At 30.8% G+C, this 14,726-nt stretch overlaps 1 protein-coding gene and 2 non-coding genes across 4 annotated transcripts in view; 2 read left to right on the forward strand and 1 right to left on the reverse strand.

Moving 5' to 3' along the window:
• Positions 1–14,726, forward strand: part of LOC118070309 (uncharacterized) — a 157,836-nt gene that overhangs the window by 21,720 nt on the left and 121,390 nt on the right. Inside the window, exon 2 of one of the 2 annotated variants that reach the window (XM_035088848.1) lies at positions 8,138–8,150. The gene's annotated coding sequence lies outside the window, so the exon portion shown is untranslated. Of the gene's footprint in view, positions 1–8,137; positions 8,249–14,726 lie in introns of both variants that reach the window. The other variant, XM_035088849.1, reaches the window with a different exon arrangement.
• Positions 64–135, forward strand: TRNAA-UGC (transfer RNA alanine (anticodon UGC)). Its single transcript has one exon. It is a non-coding gene; the product is annotated as a tRNA-Ala (tRNA).
• TRNAL-UAA (transfer RNA leucine (anticodon UAA)) lies at positions 841–924 on the reverse strand. Its single transcript has one exon. It is a non-coding gene; the product is annotated as a tRNA-Leu (tRNA).

Raw genomic sequence — 14,726 nt, forward strand, 5'->3', positions numbered from 1 at the left:
AATGTATTGTTTTTTATCGATTACAGGTAGATCAATGTTCTTTAGGAAACATTTTTTAATCCTGGGGATGTAGCTCAGTGGTAGAGCGTTCGCTTTGCATGTGAAAGGCCCCGGGTTCGATCCCCGGCATCTCCAATTTTTTATACTTTTTGGAGACTTTTCATCCCCCACTGTTGACGAAAATTATTCAAAATATTTTCCAAACATTTTTGCAAGCAGAACAACTTTATTAGACACTCCAGAACGAGGTGAAATAGATTATTGAAGGCTTTAAAAGGCATTTGGAGCTGAAGGTAACACGAGAATCATCACAGATGTGAAGAACTAATATAATTATTAGAGTGTTATTGTGTATACTTTTTTAGCGAAATTGTTGTGACAGATATTTGACCATGCGTCAGTTTTGATTTTATTCTTCTCTGTTGTCATTGATTTGTGGTAATCAGTACACATTACGTTCTCTTGACACTTTTTTGAAACGAACCATCGCGTAGTTATTCCCCTATGGTCTTCAGGGAAAGGGTCTTTTGAGTTGTAAAGTATGCTGCCGACACTTAACACTCTGCTATACTTAATCTTATTGAAACAGGTCGTTTTACGCTGCTTGTGCTCCTTGAACCGTATGTCAATATTAATTTGATCTGTAAATGTTCACTATTTCTTTTCAATCACTTATCTCATGTAATCTCTTCCATTAAAAAGTACATTTTACTATAATAGATTTCAATTTCTCTATAAATTTTTACAGTTTTGTCAGAATGAAAATAAATTTTTTTTTCCATTAATTTTTAAACATCTGTAGAACTGATTAGAAAAAATTTACAGAAAAAAAAAGAATTTTGCTAAGTGTGGGGTTCGAACCCACGCTCCCTGTTGGGAACCAGAGCTTAAATCTGGCGCCTTAGACCGCTCGGCCAACTTAGCTGTGCGCTACAAATAGCAAATAATCGTACTTAATTCACCTAAAAGTGAATTGCTACTCCTTTTTTAGCTTCATAATAAAAATGTCTCATTTTACTCCAAAATTTTTCTTTTGCTCCAAAACATTTTTTTTTGGAGTAAAATAATATATTTGTTTGCTAAATAACGCTACAAATAATAAAATGATTTAGATAGTTTACTATTTTCTTCAGTTTTTTGGTTCTGCATAAAAAATAGCTGGACCGATGGCGCTGAAAACTGTTGAATTCGACTCTGAAAATCCTGAAACGTAGAGATTTTTCAGAATTTGGGATTCAAGAAATCGACCCCATTACTATAACTTCCTATTGGGTAGTTAAAAATAAAATTTAATCATCTTTTTAATAAAAAATCATTTTTTGTAATTAATTAACTCATTTTTGGAAGTTTATTTATGTTAATAGGTTTGAAAAAAAATTGTTTAAAATATAAAATGAATTTATTAGTTATTTAATACACACAATGTGAATTGCAGACACACATATGGGACGTTTGAACGTACACGTCGAGTTATTAATTGTAAAACGGAACAAAATACGACGAATGTTTCATGGCTCTATAGACTGATGGTAGTTGCGAGAGTCGTATTGTTGTCACATTCTTGTTGGAGTACTAATCAAAACTCCGGTGTCTTTTAAGATTATTAAAATCCGTCCAAGCTTTCAAGTCCTCAAAGGGTTAATTATCCTACGGGATGTTTATGGTTGTTTATGGCTCAGTTATTTTCATCTATACTATCTCTCAAAGGATTAGTAACATCTGCAGTGATATAAAAACGGTAGGTATCAAAGAAAGAAGGTATAAAAAACTCGTGTGAGTAACGAGTATATGAAATATATATTATTATATTATTTATTTTTCATCATTAAAAAAAAAAATAGAATTATTTAATATGGATTTTAGTTGATGTAGTAAATAAGAAATAATTATCAGGACTGAAGTTATTAACGTATTAAATTATTGTGGTCGTTATATTATATGAAACTTATTGGTTAATGTATGAGTGTTAAAACATTCTACAGGACTTGGTATCTCGTTCCCTTAAAAAGCATTTCGGTCGTTAAATATGACGGTGCAATAATATTGTTAGTGCTAATCTCCGAATTGCGGTAATTACATAGAAAGCACATTAAGGTAACAAAGAAAGTATTCCAAGAAATAAATAAAATACCGGTAAATTGCGAAATCGATAAAAAAAAAATATTTTACTTGATATTCTAAGTGAAAAATCAAAATTATTCATAAAAGAAATAATAATGATTATTGTTGAAAAATATTTATTTAAGTAGTTGTATGATTTTTGTGGTTTTTATTGAATTTCATTAAAGTGAATTAGAGGATTTTTTATGCGTTATGTAGAGAGTCAAATGCCACTGGAATACTGTAAGTAATAAGTCTATTGAATGCTTTATTCTTTATATACGTCTTTCTGGTATAGTATAATAAATGCCGTAAAGGCAGGTTTATTGTTACGTAGCTAGAGCCTTGGAGATATATCGTAGCATGTTTCGAATTGCGTGAGTTAAATATATTTTTTTATGCTCTCTGTGTACCTCCCCGTTTGGATGATGGACAAAGTCCATCTGGAATGGAACAAACGGTCGTAAAAAGGTCACTCGTTTAATTCGAAATACTCTGCGTATTTTGAATTCCTCAGCTTTATTGACTCGTCGTTCATACTACATTGCCCTCAACTCCATGGTCCTGCTAGAAAAGTTTCCTCATTATATGTGTATATGTGTATAACAGTTGTCGAGAGTGGTAGATATTTTATTGTGAGATTCATTGCACTACTTTTATGGTATCAGAAAAATATCAATTAACTTTGAGTAATAATTTTTTTTTTATTGACAAGACATTGTTACATTCTTAAGGCTTTATACATCACGAAAAAGACATTAAATGATTTTGTTATGAAGATGAAAATTATGGCAAATTTGATGCAACTAAGTGAAAGCTAGAGACGAGTTGAATGTATTTTATTGAAAATGAATTTTAGATTTAGAATTAAATTTTTCGAGATTTTTAAACAATTGTTGAAAATCATTTAATTGGATACAAATTTTTTCAATTCAAAAATCACTTGAAAAGTATGAAATTGAATTTTTTTAAATAAATTACATATATAAATTAAAAAACTTTTTGGAGCTGCATGAAATTTTTCTTTAAATTTTAAATTGTAAGAATGAAGTTATTGAAAATTATTGTTAATTAAAAAATAAATATTATGAAGTTTTGAATTAATTTAAACAGCTCTTTAAAAAAAATTTTTAAATTCAATAAAATCTTTGCTTTCTTTTATTGTTATTGAACGCAATTGTAGGGAATAACTGATTCAAAGTAAACTACTCGGTATTTACGTAATTATCTTAAAGGAACAGAGTTTTTTTAACCGAAATTCTCTCAATCCACATCAATACTGACTAGCCACATAATTACGTCTGTATAATTTTTTTCATCATATGTACATAGCTTGCATATTTTTTTTGTCAGATTCTTTACTTGCATACTGATGTTTTTAAGTTGATTAAAGAGAATGAAAAAATGAGAAACGGAAATTTAACCCGAGGCACCAATTAACGTTTGACATTCGTCCATTTTGAACGTGTATGTTTTTCCCATCTCTTTTCAGTACTTCTCTTGATCCCCTTTCCTTCTTGATGATGCTTTGCTTTTGAGTACGATTTAGAATTCTACAATGCAGTACGAAAAAGGTGATTGTGTATTGACAGAAAAAAAAGCAAGAGGGAAAAAAAACGGTATGCAAAAATATACGAATCTTTCCTTGTCGTTCTTTTAGATATGATGTAGCAATAATGATAGAAGGCCGCGGCAGTATAATGGGGCAGAAAACAAGAGAATGCCTGCACATCAAAGTACCGGAAGTTATGGGGGATGGCGAACTCTGTGCATCCGGCGCAGACTGATAATCATCTGAACGAATACTTTGTAATCGTTAATTACAAGCGCTCTTCGGTCGCTTTGAAATGCTGCACTCTTTGGAACGATCTGTGGACCTACTGTAGAATAGAATCATCGAAAGTAAAAGATGAAAAAGACTTGAAAATAAAAAAAAAAAAAACATTAAAAAGCACAAGAGATACAAGCCTGTGTTATACCTGAATTTAACTCTAGTGTATTACATTCGTCATTATAAGTCTACAAATAAACTCCTATGAATATTTTTAAATTATTGGACCTTTGGATAACTCATTGTTACTATACAAAATGTTGCAAGATATTTTTTGAAAGATAAGAGATTATTGAAGAAAAAAATGACAATATTAATGACTTTTATCAAAAATCACAAGGCTGTGTTCAACAAAAGAGCTTTTGCCGGAATTATTCAAGATAAGTCTTGTTGAAGAGTTGATGAAACTTCACCATTTACCAACGACATTCTAGTTAGCAGAAAATCGCCCTATTCTATAGGTGCACCCGGGAGGATATATCAAAGAAGATAGCAGTACGTTGGGATGAACAATCTGGTCATAAATTAACATCCTGTGACAGTTAGATTAATTGTTGTTCAGTATATCACATTGCTATATTTGCTAATTTTCTTCAGGGTGTGGATAGCAGAATCCCCTAGGAATCTTACCTCTAGGGATGCCGTCGAATTTCAGTTAGCATCATGCAAACGAATTTTCGATATCTGAGATTGTTATTTATATCAAACAAATATTCTAGTGTTGGTTTTTGTTATTATTTTAATTGATGGTAATTTTACATTTATGATATATCAAGTTTATTGATAATTAATAGTTAATTATAGCGTCAAATAATGCTGTGGTTTGAAGCAATATTCTGTTACTAATTACATTGTAATAATATTACATTATCAGGTTCATACACAATCGGCCGATTGATACCTGAGGATATTAATTTACAATCAACTGTATTCTAGTTAATTTCTTTGCCATTAGAATAATTTATCTCACTTTATTGATACCTCAGGAATATTAAATAACATTGGTCAGTCAGCTTTTCTTCTAAGATCATTTCATACGAAAGTATTTATTTATTTAAAATCATTTTTTGGATAATTTTTATTAAATATAAAATGAAAAAATGAAATAAATGAAATTATTATGGAAGTAAAAGTTTTTTTTTTCATAAAAACAAATTAGTTGATAAATGAAAAATAAATTGAAGATGTTTTGAAAATTATTGAAAATAATAGTTGAATTTTAGATTGTGTAAATGAGATGAGGAAAATTTTTTTTAGTTATCCATACGGCGGATTTAATATTTATCTTATCACTTAAATATTCCAAAGTAATCATATAAATGATTTCGCAACTATAGATTGACAAAATCAAATTAAATCTAAAGCTTCACACTTCAATCCTCTTTTTCTACATACCCTTCTCAATTCAACATTTCAACCGTACACGTATCGTCCAACAGATGCAGGGACATTGTGGAACGTAAATACATGAATTGTGTTTATGTATGAGTACTATGGCAGAGCAATCAACACGCACGAATGAATTTAAAGTCATAAAAACTTTTATTAAGGGTGATATTGTCAAAACTACTTACTGACTTACAACATGCTGACGATTATTTTGAATCGATCGTGTGTAAGATTTGATATTGGTTTGTGTGTAGTGAATGGGTTTGCTATAATCCAAAGGTTGCAAAGTGCTTTAATCAATTCACCCAAAGTATACCAATAAAAATTGTTGACTTTAAGTTTATTTTCTAAAGTCGTGAATTAAAAAAATTTTTCAGTCAAAATGACTTTGTGTTTACACACGTTTTCATCTACTTTGTTATATTGCTTGACGCTATTTGTTAATTTGTCAGTAGAAAATGACAACAATTTCGTTTCAGTAGTAAAAAGAGGAAATAGGGGTAGTTAAGCAAAGCTGCTACATAGTCTACTATACATTCGGTACGAAATTGCGTATTTATGCTTCGTATAATCTTCCTATTGAGAGTTGAATTCATCAATGCCCAAACATTACCGGTTCTATTTTCCTACAGCGATATACATATGGATAAACGCAGCAATAGTTGGGAAAAAAAAAATTTCTCTTTAATGTACGTATTTTGCAATTTAATCTACATGAGATTAAAATCATTAAAACATTTATAAATGAAAAATAAATTTTTCAAATGTATATTTTACTCGATTTTTCATGTATCTCGATTAATCATTCAATTTTCATTTATGAAAGAAATCATTTTCAATACCTGCGCTTTTTATAGCAAAAAAAAAATGCAGGATTAATATTCATAATCTCATAAATTAAACCAGTTAATAAATATTAATAAATATTAATTTAAAAATGATAATAATTGAATAATTAATTAGAAAAAAATTATTTATTATTAAGAAATCTGGATTAAAAAGTATCATTAATAATTTTTATTTGAGGCGTGTCTTGTATTTACCCTAAATGCTAATTTCTCACATTAATAAATAAAAGAGTTAAAGCGATTATAGTAATAAATGTTTAACATCAGCAAGACAGTAAGGGTGCATCAACAAGATGAAAAAAAATTATGTCTCAGCTTAAAAAGAATTGCTTCTAAGGGACAAAAGGATGTTACTAATACCCCTGTGTACATATTTGAGCGTCAAATTTGTTTTCCCTTATGTAAGACTGAATCTACTGTGATTGTATTCTATATTGAAGACAGTAAATGTCTCGATCTTATCACATTCCTACGATTTCATTTTGCTTCACCCATCTGTAGGATACTTGATACTGGACCTATCGGTTTTCTAAATGATCCCATAAGAACTGAAGGTCGACGAAGAATTCAATTTTCTATTTATGGGACTACTCTAGTGCCAATTGCCGGAAGAAATACCACCTAAATGGCAAGTTGTAGAAAAACTAAATACAGATCTCAGAATTTAATTAAAATCTTCAATTTTTATTTTATTTTTTTTTCCTTTTCATTTTCACATTCTATTGACATTGTATGCAAATTATTTCAATCAATTCATCGATGTAGGTAGTGTTAAAAATTATTGATGATTATTCACCACAAATATGGTAGGGTGGTGATAATTTTTAATGGATGTTGTCAATCAAATGCCAGTTACTTTTGGTAAAATAATAATGCATTGTTTTCTCACGTATAGGAAAACTATTAATAGAAACTGCAATAACAGTTGGACAAATTGTCTGAAAGCTCTCGTCAAGTATTAAAATACGACTAAAAAATACTTTTATCGTTGACACGTTAAATCAATTGAAGCAATATTTATTGCCAGTATTAATTAATTCTCTTCATATGGATCTTCTGGTTTATCATTTTAACATGATCTATTACTATACATCCATCGAGTACTTTTATTTATTTCAAAAAAACATATTACTTTTTTAATGTTATCATTAACCCCATTTTTTACTGTCAATATTTTCTTTATTTTTGTCCGAGATTTAATCAAAAACTGACAATAGATATACATTACTCATCTTCTTTATTTATTTTCTGGATGTCGAATCATGATATTCGTAAATGCATTGTAGGCGTTTCAACGCTACTGGTGTACAGGTGTCAGATGTTCATGTACGATTATGAACAGGACAAAAAATAGGTAGAATTGACATTATGCACACGCGTGACTTGTGCACGCTTGGTGTGAAGCATAAACCTTAACATATATAAATAGCCACTCGGCAGGCATGAACCATAAAACGCGACATTCAAAAGATAACAACGCATGATGACAGATGCCGTTTATTAACATGCAGAGGATACTGGTAATAAGATTCACGAGATTGGTAATTTTGCTTTTATACGTTTATAGAATTCATATACATCCATTAAGATTTTTTATCTATTTTTTAAATAGTTTATAAAAATCTGATAAAAATGATATTATAAGCTAAGTATTGATTTAAATTTACGCTATAGAGTTGACAAAAAATGTGGCGTAAAGTGTCGACCGACTGGAAAAACCTGAAATTACTGGGGAATTTTTCAGTGTCTGGAAAAGTCAAAAAAAGGTGAAAGAGTGATGGAGGTAAAGATCTCGTTTTAGTTGGGGTTATGAATAGAAGAGAAATTATTACGAGATCGCGATAGAAATGTATTAAATTACGCCGTGAAAAAGAGATCTTTTCAATTATTAATGATTTCTTCATATTTTTTTTTCTTTTTAGATAAGTTTGATATTAATTTAAAAAATTTATTTTTTTTTTTGTTACAGATACACTAGAATGGTGAGTTTGAGTTCAATAAAGAAAAGAGAAAATTATTTTTTTAAATTAATTTTATATGAAGATGATTCACTGGACATCACGAATTTGCTATTATTTTTGTAAGTTTTTTTTTTATGCTTCATTAAAAATACATACTTCTATTCATTCAGGTAAAACAAAGTATTAGAAAGTTATAATACAAGGTTAGATCTTGGAAAGTTTGAGTATAAGATAGAAAATAAATTCTAAATACAAAGGTATGAATCGTAGGATGATTCACTGAACGACACGACAGTTGGTAGATATTCTATTCTTCTCAATTTTACCGAGGGACTTTTTTTTATCTCTTGAGAAAAAAAATTACTTATTTTCTTAGCGATAATTTTTTTCAACAAAATTTATTGAGAAATATTTAAGAGCAAGAAAATGATAAAATTCAGTGATAAAAAAATATTCAAGTCATAAAAATAACAAGAAATCATATCCAAAAATGCCGAAAGGTTATAGATTATTATTATTATTCAATCGTATTTCAATTTAAGAATTATTATAGTATGAAGCCACAAAGGGTTGTTATATGTAAAGATAAAAATGTCCAAAGACCTCCGTGGAGGAGAAAAAAAATTGACATTGAATATGAACACCAAGAAGATCATAAAGTGCAAACGATTGAATAACTTTTTTCTCGGTGGGTGATTTTGCGGTTTACGTGGTGGTGATGACGATGGCGATGGTGGTGATGGTGGTCATATAGTGGTTGTATATAACAAGAAAAAAAAAAGTATTACAAATGTCTCATTGAATTCAAAATTGCCAAGTGTCAAGTCTCCTTGGTAAGGTCAGAAGGTGTCATAAGGGGATGCTATGCTACGTAACAAATTACAAACGTGAGTGCGAAACCGGCACGCGGTCACCGCATATAGTGAAGTAATAATTTTCATGGGTTTATTGTCGTTTTTTCTTCAGTTAAAAGCCAAACATTTACCGCAGTTCAAACCACTCGCCTTGAGACGTACTGTCGAGGACGTTTTACAAATCGTTGTCATATAATTGAATTTGATGCTCAAAAATCTCTATTTTATTTATTGAACAAATTATTATTGACACGGCCTGAATTTAATTTTAAAGATCTCAAAAAAAGCTTTAATAGAGATAAAAGTTTTTAAACAGTAGAGTCAGAATATTTATCGTTTTTCAATATTTATGAAAAATAATTTATTAAAAAATAATATTGTGTTAGTTTTCTATTGAGTAGATTAAGTAATATTTTTTTTCAATTATCTGTTGATAGCAATAAAAATAATAATCATTAAAAATTGTATAGAGCGTACGTCACAAACCCCAGGGCGCAAGATGTTGCTGACAATAATTCTGTTGTAAACAGCTCGTAACAACATAATTGCTTGTTCAGAGTCAGTCTTGTGCATCTCACTTATACATCATAGTGAAGCTTGTAGTTGAGAGTAAACGTCGACCGATTAAACTGGGGTAGTAAGACCGAGATAAGAAGAGAGTGAAAAAAGCGCCAGGGGTCTTTTTAAATTGGCGACTTTTTGGTCAACAATCGACCCTTCCGGAGCTTGGTTGCTAACCGCTTCGTGCTACTCTTTTTTCTTTTTTTCTTTTTTTTTTATAATCGTAGTAGTTGCAGCTTGTAAACGACCTCCGTGTAACACCCTACGGCTATACTATAATAGTCACGAGGGGTTGAAAAGAAACTACCCTCAAATACGCTTTAGATAGAATCTAACTCTTGCGAATATCTTCAAAGGCATCCGTCGGTATATGCTTCCTTCCTTCCTTCCTTTTTTCCTTCCTTTCTATATTAGTAAAAATAAATTTATCTTTGAAAATTTGATGAGCTATATTTTCGCAAAATCAAAAAAAAAAATGTTGTGATTTTTCTGTATAGTTCATCTTTCTTGGTCTTTTCTTATCAATATAACGACGAAGAACGGAATTGAAATAACGAAAGTTGACAAGAAAAAATAGTAGAACAAATTTTGTTGAGAAAAATGATCGTCATGGGACTATATCGAGAACTAAAAGATGCATTCGTGTATTTCTCCCCCATTTGTCTGGATCTTAACCAAGTCCATCTTTCAGACTGGACGTAATCGTATTATTGGAGTGCCGATAAGCCATCCAAGCGTCGTCCCAAGCATTTAATCTTCTTCGCTTTTTTCCCTACCACTTTATTTCTTTACATTTCCCGTACGTAAAGTGTCAAATTTCGAAATTTAAATGCCACTAGAGAGTTGGCAAAAATTGACCATTTTCTCGATGCTTTTTTCATGTATATCGACGTAGTTGTATTTTTAAACTTCCGGAGAAAACGATTAATCATGTCGAAAAAAGAGGAAGCGGTCAGTTCGTTGTGCATAGGAAATATATACAGATGTATGAGACCTATGGTCACTCTCCCTATAAAATATGTCCAAGCCATTAATCCTGAATGGAAGGAAAATATTCAGCTCTTACTCGACTGACAAAATGAGTACTCGAGGTATCTTAATATGAATAGAAAAGCTATTTTGTCTCTATATTATTTATTATTCTCGACAGTTTTAGGTACTTGGGCAAGCGTATTAAATCTAGGAATTTATGTAATGCATCCATAGCAAATATTTTAATCGCATGAAATTCCTAATCACATCATTGACTTGGAAAAAAGTCCCTTTTATTCATATGAATAACAAGTGCACTAGCTTAATGTACTTTTAATGATCAATTCAATACTTTCTAATTCTTATTCACACACACACTAGAGTTTCATTCTATTTTATTTAATTAAATAAAAAATTTACCATCAACTTTCTTCAATGGAATTTAAAAAGAAAAATTTACAAGATTTATTTGCAAACCTAATACATTATCGAATGAGAATAAACGAGAGACAATGAGTTAGCATGGTATCAAATCGAGCTTTCACTGAAAGATAAACAAATTCCCTTCACTGTTGTAGCGCATTGACCGGGTGCTGCGTTTTACATTAATTGCGTCAACCCTTGCTTGGAGTCGTTGGACAGGTCGTCACACTTATCTCTACAACCAGCGGGTTTAAACCGCTCATCTCTTCTCTTCCGTCAATTACAACTTGGCCTAACGTTATTACTATAGCACACTGGGCTTTGACAAAACCACGAGGTAGAAATTTGCAAGTGATTTGGTAGTTAGTGCGACTGTTTGCAAACATTATTGTTAATTCTATTGCTAACAGCTAAATGGAATCAGTTGATAGCTTGAATAATTAATCGTAACACTTTACAGTATGATACTTTCTTTCTATAGTTATTAGTAAAAATAAAATTTCCTAGACAAATTTTCTGAAAGATGAAAAAATGTGACAATATTTTGAGAAAATTGAAGATGTGAAGGTAAATTACACAGTGATGTTTTGTGATTAAAAAATTTTAATTAAAGTTAAAAAATGCGTGTAATTAAAAATCACGTTTAATTAAAATAAAGTGGTTTACTTATACATCATTGACTTCAGCAGAAATATAGGAATTATGGGAATAGCGGATGAAACAATTTAACCCTTTGGAGATTTACAAATATATAGGTATAACGTGTTTGATCACGTGAGACTCTGGTGTTGAATTGTTAGGAGGGGAGTTAGATGGGAGTCTACATTTACGTCCACTCTGCTGATGCCTCAGGGTTTCCGGAGTATTTCCATATACCTCCGCATCTATATGTATATGCGAATAAACTCGATAGACCTTGTGCATCTGCCCGTCGGGCAGCAGTCTGCTTCTGTCACTAGTACTCGAGTTAATTGTCATTTCCGTGCTTGAATAAATTAATAAGCTTTGGAGAATGAATGTCTGTGGTGTATGGCATGTATAGTTTACAAACGTGAGAAAATGATTGATTCATTCATAGAATCTACATCAAAGTGCCAACTGAATCAACGGAATGCTTATAGTTTTAATTAATATATATTAATGGAATTTAATTATATGAATTATTATGATTATTTTTATTTTCAAAAAGATCTAGATAAATTTCTGAATATCGTGAGAGAAATATTTCATATGTTTTTTTATCAAATGTTGTTATATTCTCCTTACTTAAATTCATGAGTTGCTATTTACTTTTGACATTACTGCTAAAATGTCTTCTCGTGTTTCAAAATATTGAAACTCGTCAGTTTTCCCTTCAACTTTACCCCATTCTGACAGCTGTACTTCGTCAGTTATTGAATTCTCGTTTATTTTGCGTATATTCGTTTACACAAAGAAAATTTATATCTATGTACACTCAAATTTCGTTTAAAGAAAACACTTAGATCAAGTGAAATGATTTTCTATTTTCACCAAAGTCTTTTATTACAAATAATTTAATTTTCAATTTCCAAACAAAAATAGAGAAAGTATTTTACATGAATCTATGAAGTTACTTTCAATCAATTTAAATAAAACATTTTTATTTTTTTATTTGTCTTACAATCTCTTTTGTCTTTTTACGCTTCTCTTGCTTACAATTAGCTTTCCATTTTAGCTCCCTCGTAAAACAATAAAAAAAATTTTCAACTCATTAACTTTTAGTTATCAATTATCTCAATCGTTAGTTAAAAAAGCTTAGAGTTTACATTTGATAGATAACACTTTTTATTTCTTCTCGTGACTTGAGTCCATTGTCGGGAGTGTGCATACGGTAACGGAAGCATTGACTGATCGGTGAGACGCCCTTAGAATATATAATTATCGGCATTATATCTTTTGGAGTTGCTGTATAACTAACAACGTTGTCCCCCGGTTTTCCATCGAGTGATTCGCAAATCCCGCAGTATCACACCCTACTAATAGGGGAATGACTAAAGTGACGTCATCATTAAAAGACAGAAATAAATGTAGACAGAGGGATGAAGAAAGAGAGTGAATTTGTGGATGTATGTGTCCTTGTGTGATTGATTGGCCTATTGAAATGTTCATTCAGGATGGCCGACTAAAAGAAACCAAAAAGCTTTAGAATAGTTGATTACCTTGAAAAAGTAGATAAATGCGGTCGAAAACTCTCATTCATTCAATCAATCTTATGAATTGTCGTTTAAGCTTTCCATAAATGAATTAGTGATTTAGGCTGAAAATCGCACAGAAATAATTCATTGTCATATTTTGGTATCATTATCACGTAAATGATAAATACTTTGTGCAGTTTTATTATTGATATCATTAATCATCCAATGACTTCTTAATTTCATTAGAGTCCGTTATGAACTTGATGATTTCATTTAATTTACAAGTGTTGTTGATGCTATTATCCTGGGTAGTGATTTAAGTCCAACCTTTCATAGAGTCCTGAACATAGCCAACATGATCTTTGAGAAGCCTAATATAGAACTAGCAGGTCTAGAAGAGAAAATAAAACCAGAACTATTTAGTAATGTCAACGTATATACAAATGGTATAAAAGCAAGAAGTTTCATCATAGATAGGTGTGTTCACGAAAAAAAAATACTGTCGTTTCTTACTTCGGTTACTACTGGAGGGATAATAGAGCCGATAATCTATCTAATCCTTCAAGTAAATCAACTGGAAAAATTGTCACCCTCTTTTGACCATTGCAAATGTCTCCAGTGTTCCACAAAATGCTGCTAACTGCGACATCATCTATAATTTAAAGGTGATAAAATGGGCTTTTATTGATCAAGAAGAAAGTAAAATTTATGTGGAAAAAATTTGTCATAAATCATATAGATAATAGTAGAAAATATAATTTACAATGATATTTTTATTAATTGAATTTTGATGTGAAGTTGTAGTTGATGTGTTGAATAAGTTTAAAATAGTTTTCAATTAATCGTAAATGATTGAAATGGAAATGATCCATGGATCAAATGCATTTGAAATGAAGGGTTTGATAGAAACTAGCAAATATTTATTTTTCAAATGAAAATATTATGTAACTTATCAGCAAAGTGTACAATTACGTAGCGTCATTTCCAATTCAACGCCCATAGCGATTACTATTTGGATTAACAGAAAGGATAAAGCTACATTGGACATTGACTATATATATACGTGTATACAGGAGCAATCCTCGGACGAGTAATCTAATCAAACATTTATGCTAAATCACGAAACAATCTGAACACAATCAGCAAATAAAAGGACCACCCTTCTGTCCAAACGCACGACCCTTAAAGCCCACTGGTCATTTGACTCTTCTATTTAATTGAGGACCGGAATGACCAAACAAAAAATTGATGAACATTCTCAACTATACAAAAGGCTTTATATCGAGTCCGTCCTCGCTTGAGTAAAGCACGTAATTTATTTGCTAAGAATAAGATAGTACAGGGTGTAGGTAGATTTGCAAATGCATTTGCTTTTTGCATGAACATAAATTTGTGGCAAACAGTTCAGCTTCGTCACGCTAAAGTAGTAGTAGTCAAGTTAACTTTGATTACCCTCATTCATTAAGATTAACTTTCCTCAAATCACCTAATCCTTTCACGCAAAGGAGAAAATAATATCTCACATATATATACCCAAAAGCTCATATGGCTTTATTGCTTGAGCCACCAACCAACCTTTCTATTAAAATTCTTGAGAAAGGGTTTCGGTGTTTTTATTTTGCTTCAAACTT

Source organism: Chelonus insularis, unplaced genomic scaffold (assembly GCF_013357705.1).
Source record: "Chelonus insularis isolate UGA/USDA-ARS -01 unplaced genomic scaffold, ASM1335770v1 contig_568_pilon, whole genome shotgun sequence".
Classification (NCBI taxonomy): domain Eukaryota; kingdom Metazoa; phylum Arthropoda; class Insecta; order Hymenoptera; family Braconidae; genus Chelonus; species Chelonus insularis.